Here is a 5,106-nt window from a genome sequence, read left to right as displayed (position 1 = left end):
TGTCAGCTACTTTAGCCTTTATTCCGATTGGAACAACATTCTTTATGATAATACATTTTAAATTGGAGGCATTGTTTGAGGAAATACATTTCATTCATTCGCGACAGCCGCGATATATTCGTATCGTAAAGAACATACAAAGAGAATACTCTAAAATTGCGCTCGAAATGGAAAGAATAAATGGCATTGGAAGCATATTTACATCTATCTCTTATGTATTCGTTGTTGCCTATGTTGCTGCTACTGTTATAATTCTCATGCACACATCTACGGAAGGAAAATTTGTGTTTTATCTTTCATTAGTCGTATCATTTGTCTGTTTGATCATACTTTGCGTAACTGCTTCGATAATATGTACATCGGTGAGTAATATCCAAGTTCTTTAAGTATTAAAAAATTAAAATATTAAAGTTTTACTTTATAAAGTACTATTTAACATTTTGCTATATGTTTTTGAGGTTTGATGTGATATAAGAAAGTTAGTTATAAGATTCTATTTTACTATTATTAGTCTAGGAAATGTCTGGAAGAGACTAGGTACTTTGACTCTCTGAATTTGCCATTCATCGATAAAATGCGGGTGAGTAACAATTCAACAAAAAGTGTTATTCTATATGACAGTAGTATTAAATGTTAATCGCACCTGATACACAACAACATTATTATTATATTTGCAGCTTTTGTGCTTTCTAAAGAGATTGGGATCCAGACAACTGGGAGTAGAAGTTCTGGATTACATAATTACTAAGGAATTTGCCTTCAGGGTAAAATGTTTTTTGTTATTTGCATACGTAACTTTTATTTAAATAAGAAATTGTTAAATCTAATCGAATTCAACATTTCAGATAATAAAAGCAACTTTTACTTTCTTCGGTACTCTGAAAACGATAAATGGTTTCGACCAGACCAAAGTGTGTCTTTCGGCCAATGGCACAGATAAGCTGAATTTAATGATACAAAATCTGACTTAAATTGCAATGTTTACTGACAGTTAACCCTAAGCATTTAAAGAATTCGAAGTAAATTATATCTCGCGATACATCATTACAAGTAAAGAGAGAATTGAAACATGGCTTAGGAATAGAAGCGAGTACTTCAACTATCCGAAGATGCTTAAAACTTATCGCCCAAGTATCGTAAACTTACCTATTTACATAAACAGGAACGTCTGAATTTTGTCGAACTGTATAAAGTCTGGACCTTAGAAAATTGGAAGAGGATTGTATGTTTAGATTTGGAGGTAATGGATCGCCGCCGTCGGTTCGACGAAACATGGCCGTCTTTCTCCATCCATTTTGATCTCCACAAAACTGTCTTTATCAAAGGCGGTAAACGTAAATTAGTTAAATCCGCGACCACGTTTTAAACTAAAAGAATATTTATTCACAACAATCTTACGAGTACACTTGAGAGAGCTACACGTGCTCATGGCAGCGATCACAACCGACAAGAAGAAGCAACAACACGCGGAATCCTCTGCGGGAAAAACTCTAATCCCCGTTTTTCACTCCGGGATTCTCGGGAACTCCTAGAGGAGTGGCGCCAACTCACGAGTCCGTGATGGTCGCTGCAGATTAATTCAAAATTAATAGAATTGGTTCAGATGATCGAAAATGGATGTGGTCTACATTACATCGTTGAAGTCTATAACTGAGAAACATTGAAATTTGGTGGTAATAGTCTTGTAGTTTGGGGCTGTATCACCTATATCGGGCTTGAGGTGCCATGACCTATACCTAATAGAATGAGTACGTTGTTTACACTGAAATACTTGACAATTATATGTTATAGTCTGTTGATTATTACCACATTGATAGAATCTGTTTCATTTATCAATAAGATAACGATATAAAGCATACAGTGCATGCAGTTCTTTAAAATAGTGTCCTTCATTTTTTGGGAGGATTTTGACACTTGCTGTAAATTAGTAACGTTATTTGTTTTATTTTAGTATACTCTTGAGTTCATTGCAGAGGTGATAGCATTTGGTAGGTTTAGAAACAATAGAAATTCATGATAAGTTTGTTGAATATTTTCTTAATTGATTAATAACGTAAAAGACAGCTCTTTTACTTGTGTGTGTCCGAATCAATCTGTGTGGATCAATATTATGTATATATACACTTGAAATACTTTTAATATTATTTATATTATACACATAACACACACTTTCAATTATATGTATATATAGGTATTATAAATGTCGATCTCACATAGATCAACATTTACAAGTAATCTTTCGTCTTGAAATAAATTGTAGGATTGATATAGAAAGGCGACTTTACGCATAAACGATATCCCAAAGAGCAACTTCTTCACAGAGGATGTTCTTCGAGCAACCGATCCACATTAATTAAGATGTTAGATACGTTAAGAACTTCACGCTGTCAGCTCGTTGGTGAGGTACGAACCCACGACTAACAATCAGCAGGTCTTCAGTGGCTAACAATTCGGACAGCGGTGGGCCAAAACTTTAGCGGTATTCCGGATAGTATTTATCCTAATAGCAAACAAAATATATTCAGCAGTTTTATATAATTTTAATAAAATACTTCGTCATACTTAGTTTGTCTAATAAATTATTATCGAATAACTATAAAATGAAATACTTATCGATTTCTTAAGCAACTTGACCATGGCATTAATGCATATTTGTGTCTTACGATTCAAAAAATCCATTCGATCAATGAAGAATAATCATTTACGGTTATAAGAATTCATTAGGATAATGACTAACAAACATGATTATCCTAATTGATTCATGTAATAAAGAATAAACATTATCAGTGATATTGACATACTTGAATCAAGTTTAAGTTAAATGCACATTTAAGATATTTACGTACGTACAGAATGCCGTTTATGCACTACAACGAAACACTTGGGCGATCTGCAGACAAGATTCCTCCCGAAAAGACTTACTATGAAAAACTGACTTCTGTTAAGTATTACAAATGTGAAGGTGAAAAGCTCCAAAACCCCACGTGACCAGCCTTGCTGATACGTAGACCCAGGACTACTAACGAAGTTAAATAGTTTCGTCCACTCTGTTTCTGGTAGAGACGTAAAGAGTGCAAACGCAGACAATTTTAAATACGGCACTGAGAGGATTAGTTCGGCATTTATTCCTAAAATATGCTTTGCATCTTCTCCTCGCAGGGTCTAAGATAGAAAAATATAAACGTTTAAAGCACTTCTCGGCATCTGTCTGATCAGTGATTGTATTTGACATTTCTCCACTAATAGATGGATTATTACCTTCACGTTGACCGAGAATTATCGTGAAACAAAGCTGAGAAAATACAAATTAAAATTTTATGCCCGATTTTATTAAAGATTTTTTTCAGGCGAACTAAAGACAATTTCACTTAATCATCATAGCAAAAATTTCGAACAGACCATGGAATTCTCTCTTGTTCGACTGATTCATCCATATTTGAACGTTTTACGCATTTTCGGCATATTCATCCATCAACGAGACGATCTTCTGTGGGTGCTGATCCTGTTGTTGCAGGGTTACTTTTTATTAATACTTCTTGTTTTCTTCTTGTTTCCAGAAGTCGTTTCGCAGTATATTATCCAATTTGTTATTTCTAAAGTATGTGGAATTCATATAGTTTGGGAAATAATAAGAAGGCATTTTCGCTTCAATACATTAATTTTATTTCTGTTTGGTCCATTCTTCTCGTGTATTTACAACACAAATGCTTCGTATATATTTAAAGCCATTCAGTTTATGGATAAAAAACTCAAATATTCGAAGAGAATTTAAATCAAATTAAACGTTTACAAGATATTGTTTTTTTTTTCTGTTTATGTGTTCTCAGGGGCGCCGCTAGCTGTTTGAACGCCCGTGTGCAATACCGATTATGCCGCCCCCTGTTTAACTACGATTACCTATGCTGAGCTTGCATCTATCTTTGCCGCCCCCTGGACGTGCCGCCCGCGTGCGGTGCGCGCCTTGCACGCCCGCTTACGGCGGCCCTGTGTGTTCTATGCTATTTCAATATGTTCGTCAGTTAGTATATTATACGTATTCAGTAGGAACTTGTTTGGATACAACAAGACAATACTTCAAGAATTGTTTTGTGATTTCCATCTGTTCATTAGTTTTTTAATGATTACGAACGTTATTGCTTACAGTGTAGGATTTATTTGGATTCTTATTTATTTAGGGGTATATTGATTGGAAACATTTATGGCTGACTTAAAAGATAAACTAAATCACGATTGCATTTTATGTAGTAAAAAGCAGTAGAGATGCCTGATGAGCCTGTGAATATTTTCTTTATAAATGATTTGGCTTGATGAAATACGGTAACGCAACACCTGGGCCAAAGTGAACGTTGTATAACGTGATTATGCAAAGGGGAATGAATATCTCTAGAAGAAAAACAACCCGCATTTGGGTGTTAGACATTGAAGAAAACACAAATAACATATGTTGCCAGCCGTTCAGTGAGGTGCAAATCCGTGACCGCCTACCAATGTTGCATGGTTTCATCAACTCTGTTACCCGTGGACAGTTTACAACTGTCAAATTTGATACGATTTCTTTATTTGTATCATGTGAATGGATTGACATTACATATGGATATTTTTAACTATATTACACAGTACATTGCTATTCCTCAGTTCGAATTAAAACACGGAACTGGCAATACCATAGAAGACTTTTTTCCTTCCAACCTTACCACTTGGGGATGGTAGAGCTTCTTATCAACTAGAAGCAATTGCAGATGAATGCAGATTTACCAGAGCTTATACAACAGTCTGAGAAAAGTAAAAATTTGTTCCAATTTTGAACGATTTGGAGTTCGATCGGTTTCCAGGAAGAAACTAAACCTGTGTTTTTAATTAAATATTTCTCTTTGTTTTTAAGATAAATTCAATTTTGACGGCCAAGTAGTCTACAGAGTAAGGTCGGTCGTCAAAGTTTGTATTTCGGAACATTGAAGTGAATAAATGGTGATTCCTTTTACAACAGACTATGTATTATTTATATTTTAAAGTTTTATATTTTTGAATTTAAATTTAATTTTTGAATTAATTAGTAATTGTCAACCATTACTTAATAATACTTGTCTACTATTAATATTTGAAAAG

At 34.3% G+C, this 5,106-nt stretch overlaps 1 long non-coding RNA gene across 1 annotated transcript; it reads left to right on the top strand.

Annotated features, from left to right (window-relative positions):
• The first annotated feature begins 282 nt into the window (after positions 1–282).
• Positions 283–768, top strand: LOC111639551. The gene is made up of 3 exons (XR_002759101.1): positions 283–362; positions 512–580; positions 678–768. It is a non-coding gene; the product is annotated as an uncharacterized LOC111639551 (long non-coding RNA).
• The last annotated feature ends 4,338 nt before the right edge of the window (positions 769–5,106 follow it).

This window comes from Centruroides sculpturatus, unplaced genomic scaffold (assembly GCF_000671375.1).
Source record: "Centruroides sculpturatus isolate CEXI.00-Female unplaced genomic scaffold, Cexi_2.0 scaffold974, whole genome shotgun sequence".
Lineage (NCBI taxonomy): Eukaryota > Metazoa > Arthropoda > Arachnida > Scorpiones > Buthidae > Centruroides > Centruroides sculpturatus.
The sequence above is the reverse complement of the archived record's forward strand: the minus strand, read 5'-3'. Positions and strand labels throughout refer to the sequence as shown.